At 38.8% G+C, this 19,433-nt stretch overlaps 1 protein-coding gene across 2 annotated transcripts in view; it reads right to left on the bottom strand.

The window, feature by feature from the left end:
- Positions 1-19,433, bottom strand: part of LOC141404898 (uncharacterized) — a 163,307-nt gene that overhangs the window by 13,264 nt on the left and 130,610 nt on the right. The gene's annotated exons all lie outside the window — the stretch shown is intronic.

The following is a 19,433-nucleotide window of genomic DNA, read 5'->3' as shown; positions in this document are numbered from 1 at the left end:
AACGAAACAAACTACTTGTTTGTGATTAAAAATTTCCACCTGATTGAAGTTAGAGTGAAGTAGTTAAAAATGTACAGCATATTCATAGTGGAAAAGCAAATCCTTAACCACTGAGCTGTAAATAGTCTTTGAAATTTATGGCAGAGTTTATTTGTGATACATATTTTTGTAATTATGAATCGAGTAAAAGAGGAAAATGGGAAAATTGAAATGAAATGAAATTAAATATGAGGAATAGTTGAAAGAATATTTGAAATGTGCCAAAATTTGCACGGTATGTGTTGCAAGTTTGCATGACACTACTGCCCAGAGAAACATCCTCTACTAAAACCAGGGGTATTTTTGTCAGCCGATGTATTTAAGAGATGTAGAGGAATTATTAATTCATGAACGTATTCAACAATTTTCTTATTTAGTTGGACCTCTACAAAAAATTTGTCCTATAAGCCGAACTAGAATACCTTATTTTTATACCCTCAGCATTTATGCTAACAAGAGCAAAATGTGCATCATCGAAATAATATTTTTACGAAATCCGTTTCAGACAATTTGGCCGTCTGTCTGTCCGGCGGGCTGGAGCGGACGATACCTCTCGAAGGAAGTAACCGATTTGGTCCAAAATTTGGCATTCATAATATTTTGTCCAAACATAGTTCAAGTTCGAAGATGAGCCATATCGGTCTACTCCTTCAGTTACCTCCCCCACAAAAGTTCGAAAATGTTCGGAAAAAATGTGCGCACTATAACTCTTGAAGAGAGTAACAGATTTGGTCCATACCTTACACATTGTGAAATTTCTACCAGACATAGATGAGGTTCCAATATGGGTACCTCCCCCGCTAAAGTTCAAAACTTTCCACTAAAATGATGCGCACGATAACCTCGCCTGCTTGCTCCTGATAAAAGAATAAAAAAGAAAAGGGCAACCTAGTTCGGTCAATTCCTTAGGGTACCACCCACACTAATGATCGACATTTTTGTTTAAGTGTGCTTGAGGGTCTGTGTGAGAATCCTTTGGAAATTTTTACCGAAGATACTCCTAGTAGTCCCTGTTTGTCGTGGACAAGTCCATGTTTCCTGATATAATGGTCCTATCTAGAAGAATGACTTCCAAAATAAGACACACTTCCAAAATGGATTATGTCGGTTCGTTTCTTTAGGCACCTTTCCCGCAAAACTTTTGAGATTTTATCCTAATCCATATTTATGTTGGGAAATATGTGTTTCAATTCCCACAGGTTGAGGGTATAATTCTGTCGGCAAAGCCGATCGTGTTTTTGATCTCGTCGTCAATGATTATTACATTGAAGCCTAGGTTTTCCAGTTCTGCATGTACCGCCTTCCCAGCTGTAGTTTTACACATTTTTTGCGGATTCTTATGACATGGCCTAGACAACGAAATCATTGTATCTTGATACGTTTAACTATATTTATTCACCGTCAATGCATATTGGCCCGTCGGTCTCAGGAAGAATTTTTCTCTAAAACACATCAAACACTTCCCTATATGGTTGAGCTGGTATCCAGGCTTCGTAACCGGGTTAAAGTGTTATTTTTGTTTGACGAGATGTGTTTTTTTAATTAATTAATTGGATTAATGGAGCTAACATGGCCTAAGGAGTTTTGTATTGAAAAATTAATTCTAGCGAAATACCACACACTTAACCATTACGCTACGATCGTTGTTTTTTGTTTTTAAACTGCTTACTTAAGTCAAAGTAGCATCCCTATCCTTCTTCTTACTTCACAACTGATGTTGTTTGTTGTGCACTGCAGTGGTGAACGATGTTTTTATATTCCTCAAAATTATGGGTTCTATGGACGCATTACGCTTCGATACCATCAACTTGGTTTTGTCGCCGTTTACTGTCAGACCCACTTTAGAAGATTCTCCTTCGACCTTCTTAAAGGTATCGCTTATTTTTTACTGATCGATACAAAATGCCAGGATCGTCAGTATAAGCAAGAAATGTGTGCCAATTGGTGTATATTCTGTCATTTCTTTTAACGTTTGCATGTCGTATAATCTTTTCCAGCAGGATTTTATGGAAATCACAGGAGAGGATGTTTCCTTGTCTGAAACATTTTCTGGCACTAAACTATTCAGATAGGTTCCGTCTTATTTTTTACCTGAAGGCTAGGTATCAGTTAAAGTGATCTTACAAGGCCGAATGAGCTTTACGTGTAAACCAAATTCTGATATGGCTTGGAATATCCTTCAACGTAAGGGGCTATCGAAGGCTACTCTACAATCGACAAAAATATGGTAAGTGTCGATCTCCATCTCTTAGGTCTTTTCCCAGGATTTGACGCAAGGCAAATATGTGGTCAACGGTATATTTGCCAGATCTAAAGCAGCATTTGTATGACCCAATTATTTCGTTGACCATAGGCTTTAGTTGTTCGCACAAAATCTCTGACACTATTTTATAAGTGATAGGGAACAGATTTATATCCCTTTAGTAAGAGCACACAGTCTTATCTTCTTTTTTGTGGACGGGACACAAGATGCTCAGGTTCCAACACTCGGGTACGCGTTCTTCCTGCCACACTGTGCTAACTAGCTGATGGGCACACCTTATCAACGTTTTGCCTCCGGTTTTAAACAGTTTGGCTGTTAAGCCATCGGATCCTGCTGCCCTCAGTTTAAGTCATCTTGAAATATCTTTGAAAACACAGTGCTGCTCAAAACATTTGCAACTCAGATGCCTATATCACATTCAATGTATTTTTAGGGACATTTTGAGTTTTTAAAATATATTTGATTTTGTTATTTGATTCTTTATTGAACAAGTTTTAGCCTGCTCAAAACATTTGCAACTCCGTGTTACGAATATCTATTAATTCATTTTTGACGAGTTTGTTGTATTGATTGGCATCAGACTGTTTTTAGGCAGAAAAAGGATGTAAAAAGATTTCATAAGGAGTACATTTTATCGCACCTATGTTTACTTTTGACAGACAAGTATGCCGAAAATAAGACATGTCTAATTTTTTAAGAAAAACTTAAATTATGACAAGAAATCTATATCAAAGCTTTGCTAAAATGGTAATTTTTGAGAATTGTGGATCCAACAAAGTCCAAAAATAAACATAGGAACAGCACAATATCCAAAACAGAGCTGGATGCAGCGTAAAAAATCTAAAATCGCCAGGGGATGATCACATAATTATACGAATTATTAAGCAGATCTCTCAGAGGTCATCAACAGATGTTAAAATAAGACTTGACACTGATAAATCTATACAAACCCCTCCGACACATACCAAGGATACCGGTATACCAAAGTAGGCACATTTTGGGAAAACAGCAATTTGCAGGAAAATGGAATTTTTCATAGACATTTTGCAAAAATGTGCGGTATTGTTTTTGGAGTAGTGAAACTGAGTACTTCTCGTCGATTAAAATCAATATTTAGGATATATGAATTGAAAAAATGAAATTTATCACAATAGAATTTTTCCCCTTTATACAAAAAGTTGACCCAAAATGTAGACGGTATTTTATATTGCAATGGAGGTATTTTTATGGACAGAAATGGTACTCTATGCATGAGGACGAGATATTTATCAGATCCAAGAACTACCGGACAGATAACATGTCGTAATCGCACCATGTACTCACCAGAAGTGTCGTAGAACAGGGTGCTTTGGCATAATACCGCCTCTAAACGTATATATAACCACGTAAAACCAGTATTTTTTGCAAATATGTTTAAGTTCTTATCGGACCCAATCAGCTTAAGTAATCTAAATTCATATAGGAGGTCCCGGGACTCTTATCTGGACTCTAGACCATTAAATATCGAATAAAACCTTGGTATTTAACAATTATGCTTAGAGCACAGGATTCTAAAGGATATATTAATTTATTTGGTTTACTGGTTTCCTTTACGATGTCACCAGATATAAAATAAAATGTTAAACTCACAATATATTATCAAAACAAAAATAATTTATTCTGATTTTAAATTAAATTTTCTCAGTTACAAATGTTTTGAGCAGAACCAAAAGTGAGTTCGATCTTTGTTTTGTATATTTTTGCAAAAAAAAGTTCAATTTTGCCAAATTAATAAATCTTTAAAAGGGACCCAATAAACTATTAATCTACAAAAGAATGTATTTCAAATTCACAAACTACTTCAGAACTATATAAAAATGATCTAGTCATTCCAGTCAAATGTTTTGTCATACAAGATTCGATCTGAATCTCTCGGGTCCTGTCCAGGATTTGCCAGAAGGTAAATATTTCGTATTTAGTCGTTATAACAATATCCCTGACACTATATTATAAGCAATGGAAACAAACTTATACGCCTTTAGTTGGAGCACACAGTCTTATCTTCCGCTGTGCACACGTTATGAGAGTGGCTGGTCGGTATACCCTCAATACCAACTTCTGGCATTGCTCGTCTCTTCAGGGAGATGTGACTGCACCAAAGCCATCAGTTTGATGCTTCACTCTTTGGTAAATTCTGGCTTCCATACATCTCGATTTTTTACACTCCATTTCCATTTCTTTTTTTCCATTTCTCTATTTTTCCTGCGAAAAGACGTTTTTCCTCTCTCTTTTTATCCCGATACCTCTCTCGTGTGCTACGCGTTGCTATTGATTGTAGAGTAGCCCCTTATGCGGCATAATTCTCTTCGATAGCAGCACGACACTCCTGGTTATACAATGGGTTTATTGGTGGAGGTCTCTGGAATCCCAGTATGGATTTTGCGGCTGTTTGCACGGAGTGGGCAACCCATTGCCACTGTGCTGATGTCATCGCGACGAGGAGCGCGTTGTTTAAGCAATTGGGCCAGTTAAGTGGAAAATGCTGTAGCTGTGTGTTGTAATAGCAACGTCCCATTGTTCAACTTCCATGTTGTGTCTGTTCATATTTTATATGCTACGTTTAGTCGGCTACGTATTCCGTATTCTGTTGGCATTAAAATCGACTAGAAGAATTTTATTATAATAGGCTGGACAATGGTCAAATGTTTCTTCTAAGGGGTTATAAAATATATCTTAGGTCTGTTCGTCCTTGTCTTCAGTATGGGTGCAAATAAAGCTGGTTTCGAACAATTTTGCATTTATCAGGACTGTAGCAAGTCTGCAGACCAGATGGTTTAACTTCCAACCAACTACAAATCCGCAAAATCCGCAACTCATGCTTTATGTCATGTCAGCTATAATAAAGTGCGTCACCTTTAGGTGTTGGGCCTTTCCTTATCCATCATATTTCCGGTATAACAGTAATATCGGCCTTGTACTTTGAAATTACCTTTGCCAGTGCATAAACTACACCTTCTCTCTAAAGGATCCGAACATTTCAGGTGCATGTTCGTTGAAACGTTTGCGGGGGTCGTTAACTGTAGAGGGGTTTGTCTTTTTTCCATAGTACGATATTTTTGGAGGGGTGACATACAAGCCCAACGCTCTACACAACTTTGCAACTTCTCATGGCTTAGTTCATTACCTTTAACGGGTGTTAAAGGCACTTCCCCAGGTGATACCACAGGGAGGTCAGTTCCCACTTGAGATGAAAGATGGACCAAGGTAAGTCCTGGTCTTTGCCATGTTAAAGCCGGTCTGGGCCGTTGCTTAGTATCTTTCTCAGAACGTATGAACTTGCCACCGACAAAAAATGTATCGTCGTAACTAGGGCCTAATACAAAACATGTTGGCAACAATTTAAAAACAATCCCACACGAGTCCTTAAACTGCACTATTTCCAAACTTTGGGTGGGAGGTACCCGGATAAGTGGTCCGACGTAGTCAATATTCGGGCATAATCCGGGTCTGTAAGAAATAATATCGAGGGTTATTTTAATTTAATAATTTAAGTTAATTTAAGTTTAATTGGTAACGGCAGGCTTTTATGGGCCTTAGGTAGTACGGACTTGGAACCGATAAAATTTGTACCGTCGTAACAGGGTCCGCAAGAAGAATTTGTTGGAAAAAATTTCAAAACGATCCGAGACGAGTTGTTTAGCTGCACATTTCCCAAATTTTTTGTGGAAGGTGCACGTAGGAGTAAACCGATTTAGTCCATATTTAAAACTGATCTATGCCTGAAAGAGATATTACCATATGCAATGTTATGACCAACTATATTAGCGAACATTTTTGGACAAAATATTACGGTACCCAAAATTTTAAACAAATTGGTTGATACGTTGGGGAGTTATGGTGCGCACCAACCAGTCGGATAGACATGCGGGCAGACATGGCTAAATCAACTCCAAATTGTCTGAAAGGGTTGTCGTCCAAACATACTTGGGGTCTAAAGCCATTATTTCAATGGGTCACATTTTTGAAATTATCAAAGTGTATATACCCTTTTTAGCCTAAAGGCTGGGAGTATAAAAAATATGTGCATCCTATCCTCAGCACCCTAAAACCGTGTTTTCATTAGAGATTTTTGTCGGGTAAATCTATTTTATGAGAATTTATTTGACGTATACGCAATGGATTTGGCAAATGAAACTCCACTGGATTAACTAAATCCTGTTATATATAAACGTACTGTAATACCAAAATGCGTACCAACTACAATCCTAAATAATAATAAAAATTCCGCAATAAATAATTTCAGTTCGTGACATTTACCCACAAAAGAAAAACAACAACAAAGTCATTTAATATTCTGTCCACTTTCCTTGAAAAAAAAAATACATTTACCAATGTCACTTAGAAATGTCAATATAATCGATGTTTACTTCCTTATGGGCGGCCGTCGAAATTCCTATGCGATTCGTTGTGCTTAATCGTGCATAACATTAACTATCATTTCCTGGAATGTTACGTCAAATAACTTCTACTAACAAATTAGAATAATTTTTGGTTCAAAAACTTTTTTGAGAATTTTAAATTTTTTTCCAGAGCTCAGGGTTTCGTTTTCTACATTTCCATTGAAATCAAATATCAAGAGCAGTTATTGTGAAATGGTACAGAAGTGGTCATAGATACATACATACACACATCCATACATTTGCAAATATTTCAAATGTTTTACATGACATTTCCATTTCCCCCTAAGTTTGTTTTTTTTTGTGCGCTTCAACACTTTTGAGTGAGGAAACCTTTGGGCTACAACGGGTAAAATAAACAAAACAGAAATACAAAAATAGAAAAACACTACAATGAACAATGAACCACTACTAACTGCAAAATGTTTTAGGTGGTGTATTAGAAAACGACGTACCTGCAAGCTATACATACATACATACATTGCGAGGAATTTAATTTAGAAAAAATGTTGCCAGATTTTTATCTTTCAACTTAATGTGTATTTTTGGCGATGTATTGGATTTTAGGTACCAAACAAAGGCCACGAACGTCTTTAACATGAAAAATTCCAAGGTTTTTAATCATAAGTTGACACTGAACTTAGTGCTGGAAAGCTCCCTGTGCCGACAAAGATATACCCTCAGCCTGGGACCCAAAAAAGAAGCAAACACAATATCTTTGAGTTTTTACAGTGTTTTATTTAACTTGCTTTGGTGTCCGTTAATTCAAATCTGGTAACTCATTTTTAACACAGTTGCAGTTGACCAATCGAACTGAAACTTTGCAAACTTTTCAGATTTGGATGACAATACATGAATATAGGTCAATTTTTTCCCACAGCCCCCATATAGCGGTACCACCCGTTATCAGGTATTTTGAGGATTTTATCTTCATTTTGGCCCGAATTAGCTGTCATTTGGCATTTTTAATGATACAGACATTTCCCCACAAAAATTGTGAACTTACATAGGTCCAGGTTTTTGTATATGAGGATTTTATCTTCATTTTTAGGCCGAATTGACTGTAGTTTGGCAATGGGACCCCCCTCATTGCTACAGAAACTTGCTTACTAAAAATAATGTTGTTGTTGTAACAGTATTTTTGTTACGTTTATTTGCTCGTTCCTCTGTTCAATCTGGCTCTGGGTCTATCTCCAGTTCCAGAAAAGTGGCTGCTTCGATGGGATGTAGCCACAGATCCACTGGAGTTAGATGGGTAGGTTTGGCGGGGCAGATAAAAAGATGTTGTGTAGATGGTCCACTGAAGATTTGAGGAGGCACCCTGTCGCTATTCTCGGGGCGGCATTCTGGCAAGTTTGAATCTTTTTCCAGTTCGAATCACACAATCTCGGGGACCAGACTGGAGCCGCATAGCTTACCACAGACTGACCTATCGCGTTATACGTGGCCAACAAGGTTTCTTTATCTGCACCCCAAGTGCTGCCGGCCAGGGACTTGAGGACCTTGTTCCTACTTTTCAACTTGTCGCAGATAGCTGTGGCGTGTGCGCACGACGTGAATGTAGTGTCGAATGTGACCCCTAAATTTTTAGGGCAGTTTGTGGTCGGAATTCTGCTACCGCCGACCACGACATTCAACTCACGTCCAAACTGCGCTGTCCATGTGGTGAACAGACTGGCTGTAGATTTTGTGGGGGAAATCTGCATATTCCTCGAATGGAAAAAGGTGGTAAGATCGGTTAAATAGTTCTTTAGTCTCTCACAGATGTCATCAGGATAGGTAACCGACGCCAGGATCGTGCAATCATCCGCATACGTCACGATCTCAATGCCGTCTGGAGGGGGTGGAATACAGGAGAGGTAGAGGTTAAACAGTTCCGGAGATATCAGCCCCACCTTGGGGAACTCCCTGTTTCACTCTACGGGGTTGGGACATCTTATTCCTGAATTCCACGTACGACTGGCGTCCACACATATAGTTGACTATCCAACGTTTCAAGCTTGGCCGGAGGGTTGTCTGCTCAATGTCCTCAAACAGCGTGGAGTGCCTGACTGTATCAAAGGCTTTTGATAAGTCAAGCGCCACCATCACTGTTCTATCGCACGGCCGTCTCTGGGTGAGTCCTTTACAGATATATGTGGTAATGGCGTGCAGCGCTGTTGTCGTGCTGTGCTGCTTACGGAATCCATATTGATGATCGGCAACTTGATAGCTATTTCTGATACTGGGGAGGAGCAAGGCCTCAAGTGTCTTTGATACGGGCGACAAAAGCGAAATCGGTCTGTACGATTCACTTTTGCTGGTATCCTTGCCTGGCTTCCGTAGTGGGACCACCCTGCTCATTTTACAGACTTCGGGAACAACGAGGGTGGCTAGCGACAAGTTGAAGACTTTGGTGAGATACTCGATTCCCGGCTCATCCAGCTGCTTCAACATTACCATGGAGATTCCATCAGGGCCCAACGCTTTGGATGATGTAGCGTTCTTGATGGCATTGGCAACAAACTGTCGATTGAAATTACTTGCGCACCTCTTCGGGTCAGTCAACGTAACGTCGCCAAACATCAGAAGGATTGAGCAATTCTCTGAAGCGGTGATTGGTGAACTCTCTGAAACTTAACCAATCAGCTTTTTTATGATTGACGAACGTGCGGCGTTCAGAGGTGATGAAGTCGGGTGGTCTGCTAATGGAGACAATTATGGGGAGATGGTCTGATCCAAGGGAAATGACGGGTTGCCAGGTAACGTTATTTGTCAGACCAGGTGACAGGATGGTTATGTCAGGCGAACTGTGACACACTCCTCTAATTCTTGTAGGGGCGTCCTCATTGACCGTGCAAAACGTAGAGCTATCAATCTGTTCAGCCAGCGCTGTACCTCTCTGGTCGTTTCCGAGGGCCGAATGCCACATCTCATGATGCGCATTAAAATCCCCCAGGACCAGATGATTATGACCTTGCAAGAGCGGGCTAATGTCAGGCCTATAATCAGGGATACAGCTATTTCTCGGCGGGATGTATACATTCAGCAACTCTATCTCGGCAGCTCCACACCTGACTGCTACCCCCATACATTCCATGTACGGGTCATTAGAGACAGGCTCAAGCGAGATAGGTCTGTATTGGACAGACTGGTGCAATAGGAAAGCTAATCCCCCACCTCCACTTCTGGTGCGGTCTTTCCTCAGAACTTTCTAACCATCACAATGCTCTAAGCTGTGGTTGTTGTTCAGCTTGGTTTCCTGCACCGCCGCGACCTTGATGTTCTTCCGACTCATAAATCTACTATCTCCTCGATCTTACCTCGGAGTTCATTGCAATTCAATTGCAAAAAGGCTGCATTTTCGGGGATTGGGACAAAAACGGCTGGTGTTAAAGGCTGCGTGTGCGGTTGTTGTCGAGGGGACTGCGGTGGAGTTTCGTAATCAGACGACAACTCACTGGGGACTGTGTTCACACAGCATGCAGCAACATAGTCCCTGTCGTAGTCCCTCACGTGGACGAGTCCAGAGCAACCCCTTAGATGCACCCACTCCTGACATCTATTGCATCTCACCGAAGGTTGGATGTGGGTGAAGATGCGAATGTGACAAACTGAGCACAGATATATTGGTCCTGGGTTTTCCTCCGTCCCGGCTCGGACCAATAGAATTCGAAGCAGGCATTCCGGGGTATGCTGCTCCCAATACAGAAAAACGAAACAAATACGAACATGTACACTCTGAGGTGGCAGCCGCTGGCTGGAACATTGGTTTTGTGTTGTTCCGGGTCAATCCGGTACGAAAGAACCCGCTGCCGTGGGATCGACTAAAAATAATTGACATAGGTACTGGATTTGGTATAGCCCCCATATAGCGGTACCACCTGATTTCAAGTGTTTTAAGGATTTTATCTTCATTTTTAACCCAAATAGGCTGTTATTTGGCATTTGGGGTTCCCAATGGCACTGAAACTTCCCCGCCAAAAATTGTGAACATAGGTCCAGGTTTTGGTATAGCCCCCTTATAGCGGTACCACCCGATTTCAAGTATTATGAGGATTTTATCTTAATTTTTAGGCCAAATTGGCTGTAACATGGCATTTGGAGTCCCCAATGGTACAGAAACTTTTCCACCAAAAATTGTTGACATAGTTCCAGGTTTTGGTATAGCCCCCATATAGTGGTATCACCCAATTTCAAGTGTTTTAAGGATTTTTATCTTCATTTTTAGCCACAACTGGCTGTAACTGGGCATTTGGAGTTCCCAATGGTACAGAAACTTCCCAACCAAAAATTATGGACATAAGTCCAGGTTTTGGTATAGCCTTTATATAACGGTACTACACGATTTCAGACATTTTAAAGTTTTTATCTAAATTTTCGGCCTAAGTTGACTATAATTTTGTTCTCAGTGGTCAAAAAAATTTATTTACTAAAAATTAAAATTAAAAAATAATTTAAAAAATTAAGTTTCAGTGTTTTTATTTAGAAATGCACTTAAAACTAGAAAATAATATGTCGCTTAGCCTCAATAAATATATTCTTTCTCACGATGGAATCTCTTAAATAAAACGCTTGCATTTAAATTATAAATGGTGCCAAAATTAAACGGCAGCTTTTAGGCCATTATCTCAGGAAGTATGCACTTGTCCCCCCATCGTAAAGGGGGCCGCGAGGACAATCTGTTGAAAAACTTGAAAACTAACCGAGGGGATCTCTTAAACATCACTTTTTTCGAATTTTGTGTGGGAGGTACCAGAAGGAGTGGACCGACATAATCCATATTCAAACCCGATATATATCTGGAAAGAGTAATAACTCTTAGAGAGTTACCGTTCACACTATTTTACAGAAACATTTTGAACTTTTGTGGGGGATGTACCCGAAGGGGCGGACCGATATGGACCCCCAACCAATATGCTACGATCGCTTCGCTGGTACACGGTGGGGCCAAAGTCAGGGTTTTGAGAAATGAAATCGCAGGGGCAAGCTAGACCTTCAAAATTTCGTGCAGATGTTTATAATCGGCCTTGAAACGAATCTGTCAAATTTGATTGATAGCGGTTCATATATAGATATAGCTGTCATATATATGTTTGCCCGATTTCAAGTAATTGATGGACCAAACACGCAAATTCTGTCCAAAAACTATGCAAGTTGAACAATGCTATCGGTCTTTTCCTGCCCACAGAAGTTTTTTATTTGGTTACACTATGCAACACTGAAAATGCAAACAACTTCTAGTACGCATTTTTTGAAAGTACATATTTAGACTACAAAAACCCTAGTAGGGTTTTGTCCTGTCAGATCCACTTCGGATTTTATGGCCTCATCTAAACCGGGCTAAATCTACACTTTTTTGCATTCATCAGGCCTTTATCTCAGAAACGAATAGGAATTTGGCCTTGCTGTCTTTAGCAATATTGTAGCCCTAAACTAGCAGAACTTATCTTTTGAAAAAAACGCATAAGAAAAACTCCATCTAGGATATCAAAATCTATAAAATATAGAAAAATTTTACATAATTGCTGAAATTCTAGTCAGTATCGGCTAAACTATTGGGTGTTGAATCAAGTTACCTTTTGCAAAAATCTTCCAAATAAAGTTCTCAACAATTCTTTAGAACATTCTGAAACTCTAAAATGCCTACTTCATGTTGTTTCAGAGGTATTTTGCATCATACTTTTTACAACACGTATTTCAAACACGGTTCACACCAACAGTTTATTCTCGCATTTCGGATTTCACTACATTATCATCATATGTTGTTTAACTCCCGTTATGAAGTTGACACCTCTGGTTTTCCATCCAAAAATTACAAATATTCAAAATTTAAAGTTTTAGGAAATCTGGAAATTGATTTCTTTTTAATACGCAAGTACACCAAGACCTCGCTTTGCGTAGTCAATACGTTCCAAAAAATACGATTCAAAGTGAAACGACGCAACACGAACTAAGATTTTCTATGGAAAGACATGCAAAATTCGGAGATTGGTTCCAGGATATAAAACAAGTAAGAAAGTATCAGTCAGCTGTGCTGGAGGAGTTATAACCTCAGCCCCTGACAAAAAAAAAATCAGTGCATATCGTAATGTGATAATCACTGACATATACCAAACTTTTTTAGTAGCCTAACTTTTTCATAAAGGACTCAAAATATTAAATTACGTTAAACTATTTTTGAAAAAGTTTTAGAGTTATCTTGCACAATAGCCATTTTAGTATGTGTCGGCAGGTTTTGGAGCTTGGGCCATTATCTCGGAAGTATTGACTTACTCCGGAAAAGAAATTAAAAAAAAAAAATTAAAAAAGAATCAAATGATGCGAGAGCAGCCTTTAAACTTCACTTTATCCGAATTTTGTCTGGGAGGTACCCAATGGAATGGACCGATATAGTCCATATTCCAACCTGATAAATGACTGGATGAAATAATACGATGTACAAAGTCGGCACCAATCAGAAACTCCCTGCGAGAATTATCTTACTGATTTATTATTTTGGTTGGTACCGTCAGGGATTCTTCGAGCTTTTAGGCCAATATGTCAGGAAGTATGGACTTGCCCAAGCAAAAAGTTGTACCGTCGCAAAGGGAACCGCAGGCACAACTTACTGAAATAAATTTCAAAACGATCCGAGAGGAGCTCCTAAACTTCACTTACTCCGATAAGGCCCATCGTAGAACTTGATTTAACTTTGGACAAAATATTACGATTGCCAAATTTTGGATCGAATCGGTTTATCCGTTCGAGAGTTATAGTGCGCTCCATCCACATACATGGTGCCATAGCGGGTGTTTACAGCTTTCGGGCTGTATAGCCTTGCCCCTAAAATAATATGTAACGACGTAATGGTGGCAGCGAATACAAGTTGTTGCAACAAAAATCAAAAGGTTTTGAGATAAGGTCTTGAACTGCACTTTTCCAAAATTTTGTGGGGGAGGTACCCTAAGGAGTGAACCTATATAGTCTATATTCGAGCTTTATCTATTTGTGGAAGAAATATTACGATGCGCAAAGTATGGACCAAATGAGATAATCCCGTGGAGAGTTATAGTGCGCATAATTTTTGCGAAAAAAATTAGAACTTTTTTGGGGAAGGTACACGAGTGAGTGGGCCGATATGGCCCTTCTTCGAACTTAAATTAAGTTTGGACAAAATATTACGAAAGCCAAATATTGGACCAAATCGGTTAATCCGCTAGAGAGTTATCGTGCGCTCCAGCCAGACAGACGGTCATTGCTAAATCGACTCCAAATTGTCTGAAACGAATTTCGTCCAAACATACTTTAGGTCTAAAACCATTACTTCGATGAGGCACATTTTGCCCGTATGAAAGTGTATATACCCTCGGTAGCATAAATGCTGAGGGTATAAATAGATCTTTGCCTACAACATCCTACAACTGCAAATGAATTCAGTGCCGCATTGAATACAAAACTGAACCAGTCAGACCACCTCAATTGGAGAAACATAAAAGATGCATGTATCCAAGTGGCAGATGAGACATTAGATGTCAGTAAACACCACACAACACCGTAGATCAAATTGAAGAACGGAAAAAAGCCAAAGTAGACCTTCTTTCAGCAAAATCTGTCGACCAAATCAGACAAATAAAAAACAACTACAACAATCTCGAAACACAGATTAAAACAAGTAGGAGAAGCGTTAAGTTCGGTGGACGTGGACCTATACCTAAAAATTTATGGGGGGAAAATTTGATACCCCCAACGAAGACTAAATACCAAATTTCAGCCATCTCGGTGTGATAATGAGTCCAAAACCTTCAAAATACCGAAAATCGGGAGATATCGTCCTATGGGGGCTATATCAAAACGTAGACCTATATAAACACTTTACGGTGGAAATGTTTCTTAGCCTCTGGAAACACAAAATACAAAGTTACAACCGATTTTGTTGTCAAATGGGACTAATACATTCAATATATATTAAAATGACTTTATATGGGGCGTTATTTGGGGGCTATACCAAAACGTACCAATTTACAACCAATTCGGTGGTAAAATGGGACAAATATCTTAAAAATTCCTTAAAACGACGACGCGTCATGTGTCATTTTGTATGGGGGCTACACGAAAGCGTGGACCTACATAGCCCGCTTTCAATACCAAAAGTCCTACGTACATATAATAGATTTTCCCAAAATTTCATCCACCTACGTCAATACGGAGTGATTTCCACAGACGGACAGATGGACGGACATGGCTATGTCGATGTAGAATTGCACGCTGATCAAGAATATATATAGTTTGTGGGGTCTACAATGATTGTTTCGAGTAGTTTCTAACGTAGTGACAAACTTAATATACCCCCATTCTATGGAGGAGGGTATAAAATGATTCGCTCTGACCGCCGAATATACCTACGAGATATCGCTAGACAGGCTGAAAATGCTTCAGCTCTTGGCAAAACACGTGAAGCATATGCAGCGATCAAAAAATTTAACGGTACAAAGCTAACAATTAAACCAAATATCAAAGACAGCAATGGTAATTTGATAACAAATACCGACGCCCAATTGGAAAGGTGGAAAGAGTTTGTCGAGACTTTCTCCATACCCAGTGGGGAGTTTAGTCCGCTTTCGATTTCAACCAGAAGAAATCCCAGGCGGGATATAAGGACGTCACCACCTACACTCACTGAGATTATACATGCTATGTCAAAGTTAAAAAATGGTAAAGCATCAGGATCAGACATGCTCCCACCCGAAATCTTTAAAAATATTCCATCCATAGCCAACCATGTTCTACCCCTCATAGTTGAGGCATGGAACTCATGCTGATTCCCAGATGAGTGGAAAGAAGGAATTATCATAACTCTACCGAAGAAAGGCGACCTGACAGAATGCCGCAATTGGAGAGGCATCACCCTTCTTAACACCATTAACAAAGTGGTCGCAGGATATCTCCAACCATCGAGTCATCCCTCCGCAACGAACAAAGCGGCATTCGACTGAACCGCTCATGTATAGACCATATAAACACCTTACGGATAATTATAGAGCAGTCATCCGAGTTCAACTCTCCACTTTTTCTACTCTTTGTTGACTTCGAGAGATCATTTGACACTATAAACAGGCACGCTATCTGGTCAGCATTACATAACATCGGCATCCCGGCGCAGCTAATATCGCTAATAAAGGAATTATACCGCGGTGCACCATGCAAAGTCCGCTTCAACGGACAAGAGAGCAAGCCATTTACTATAAACACCGGCTTAAGACAGGGCTGCACCCTCTCACCTGTTCTTTTTTTTTTAATCGTACTGGATGAGGTCCTAAAGCTTACAAACGAGGAAGCGTCATCAGGCATACAATGGCATCTTAACCAAAGACTTCACTATTTGGACTACGCCGATGACATCTGCTTAATGTCACACTCGCTTGAAGGGCTTCAGCGCAAACTGGACAGGCTGTATGAAAATGGTCGTAGAGTCGGCCTAAAAATAAATGCCTCAAAGACGAAGTCAATGCGAATCAGAACGTCGAACACATCTCCTTTAATCCTAAATGGGGCTGAAATTGTTGACGCCAACAGCTTTATATACCTTGGTAGCAACATTTCAACTGACGGTGGTATGGATGCAGACGTGGCAAATCGTATAAACAAAGCACGCGGCGCATATGCTTCCCTTGCTTAAGTATGGAATTCGTCGCAAATTTTAAGGCGGCATAAAATGCAAATATTCAATTCTAGCGTTAAATCTGTTCTTCTATATGGCTGCGAATCATGGAAGGTAACAACTGCAGTAACAACAAAGCTCCAAGTATTCATAAACAAATGCCTTAGAAAAATAAACAGAATATTTTGGCCCGACCGCATTACCAACAGCGACTTGCTTACGATAAGTAACCACAGGCCAATAGCACCAGAAATTCGACAGCGGAAGTGGTCATGGATCGGACACACTCTACGTAAAAGTGTCAATGACATCGCTAAAACCAGTCTGCAATGGAACCCGCAAGGAAAACGAAATGTAGGCAAACAAAAAACACTTGGCGCAGATCAGTGGAAGCTGAACACCGAAACCGTGGTCTATCCTGGTCCCAAATACGGCACATGGCGCAGGATAGAGTCAATTGGAGATTTTTTGTAGATTCCTTATATTGAAGTATGAAAAATGTAAAGTAAACTAAATGTATTGTAATATTTGTGTTTGCTAGAAGCTCCATCTATGGAGTAGCACGACCGTAGTACAACTAAATAAAAAAATTAATTATTGTATGGGATTTTAGCAAAATAGTTGGAGAACTCCATAATATTTTTTCTAATTTTTCTAATCGAACCAAAAAATATATTCTGTATAATATTTTAACAATAAGTTTTTTCTCTTTTTTTGTTGTTGCTATAATATGCAATTTATAAAGACAATGTTTATAATTTTGGTTTCATATTTTTGTACGCGTTGTCTAGATTCTGTACGTATTTTTAATTTAATTTTTAGAGGTTTATGCGGACTCTGAGACAGATTTTTTAGTTTTTTTTAGTTTTCGCGAAAATAAAAACAATTTTTATAAACTATGGTGCATCTACGCTGATATATGCAAACATTTTCTCAATACAACAAAAAAGAAATTTTAAACAACAACAAAAAATAAAAACTGCTATAACTTTTGCGCGCATCGGCAAATTTTGTGAACTCGAACAGATTTGAATCCCGATTTTTTTCTTAACCTCTATACCACAAATCTTAATTTTTTTTCAAAAGGAATTGTAAAGGAAGTATGGTTTTTACCATATCATCACCAAAAACTAATCATTTCTACTCTGGCCCGAACCCAACCTCCTTAAAAAATTCATTACAATCGGTCCATAATTGCGGCCTTAAGCTTGTTTACAATTTTTAATGGACGGACACACATCGCTAAATCGCTTTATCTCGTCGAGATATGAATTTTGGCATACCAAATAAGGGGTCTAGGACGAATATTTCGTGGTGTTACATAAACTTTTGGAGAGACAGTATATAGCATGGGATAAAATGTGGTTCTCTACACAGAACCTATTATATATTAGGCAGTAGGCCCGTTATCTAGCAAACACTTTATTGCAATGACATCAGAGGAAAGGTCAGTAGTTTTTTTCCATATGTAGGATACTTTGCGAAATTATATATCCTCAAGGAATAAAAATATCGACCAAAAATAAAATTTTTATATTTTTCATACAAAAGTAATGGTCCATTTCACCCGCTAAAGAATATCAGATCATCATTCAAAATTGTAGGCATCTTTTTCGACCTATATTCTTACCCGGTGCAAAATTTCGTGACTATTGATGTATAATTGCGACTTCTAGCGAGTTTATTATTACACTACAAACAAATAACGGAATATATTAGGCTGTAACTCTGTTATCTTATCATGCACACCAACATAATTGGCATCAATTAAAAGGTCAAGCGTTCCACATTCAAGTATATCTCACTTGTCCGGAATGTCACTTCCAGGAATTAAGATATAAGCTGTATATTAAAAATTTTCACACAAAAGTTTTGGTCCATTTAACCCTCTAAATGTTATCCGATCGCCATCTCAAATTGCTTCTCCTTTGTGATATACTCTTACCTTATTTAAAATTACGCGTTGATCGGACTATTATTGAGACCTACAGAGCCGCTAGAAAATTGGATAAATATTATGTTTTTGGTCCATTTCACCCGCTAAATATTTCACGATCATCACCAATAAGAATAGGGATCTATTCTGATCTGAACCCGACCTCCATACCAAATTTCGTGACGATCGGTCCATAATTGCGGCCTGGAGCGTGTTTACAATTTATAATGGACAGACGGACGGACGGACAGACACACATCTCAAAATCGCTTTATCTCGTCGAGGCATTGGGGGTCTCCGACGAATATTTCTTGGTGTAACATGAATTTTTACCAAAACAAACTTATAATACCCTTTTCCACATTGTGGTATAGGGTATAAAAACTACTGGACCGACCAATTTTGTGGAATTTTGGGCAGTAAAAAACTATTGCCGTACAGACTAATTGAAAGAAGAGTAGTTCCATAATATCGAAGCGAGCTGCGGTGTATGTATTTTCCAGGAAATTTTTGGGTACTGTATTTTGTTACAAGAAAACTTGATATATTTATGTAACAATGTTGTTAAATACCTATGTATATTGATTAAATTTTTCATTGCACCATTACAAAATTTAACACCCATTTTTTGTTTGTTTCTGTGAATGAAGAGTGATATTCACTTCTTTCAATTTTTATGCGATGTCGTAAATTGTATCTTCCGTGTTTTTTTTTTTCACTTCCTCTGGCAAGTATGACATGTTATTAAAATTTTTCCCGTAGATGATGCCACTGAACGGTTAAGAGATAGTAAAAAGGTCAACAGTGTAAAGATTTTTATGTCATCTTGGATGGATGGATGTACTTGACAACGAAATTGTATGCAAACCACTTTTAAGACATGCAGAGAGACCTATGCCCTTTTAAATAATACATACATACACATAGTTTTTTCTCCCCACTTAGAATGTGAATGTGTGTTTATGGTTAGTTTTCCAGTTAAAATGACTTCCAACACAACATATGCCACACAAATACACTCACGTAGTGGTCGAAAGTTTGAAAAAATGTTGAGACACTGCGGACGTAAACACACAGAACAGAATTCAAACTTGACTTGAATACCATATTTGGACAGGGAATAGCCTTAAGGCATAAACC

The sequence above is a fragment of the Musca autumnalis genome, unplaced genomic scaffold, assembly GCF_047663935.1.
Source record: "Musca autumnalis isolate F117 unplaced genomic scaffold, ASM4766393v1 scaffold_5, whole genome shotgun sequence".
NCBI classification, from domain to species: Eukaryota; Metazoa; Arthropoda; class Insecta; order Diptera; family Muscidae; genus Musca; species Musca autumnalis.
The sequence above is the reverse complement of the archived record's forward strand: the minus strand, read 5'-3'. Positions and strand labels throughout refer to the sequence as shown.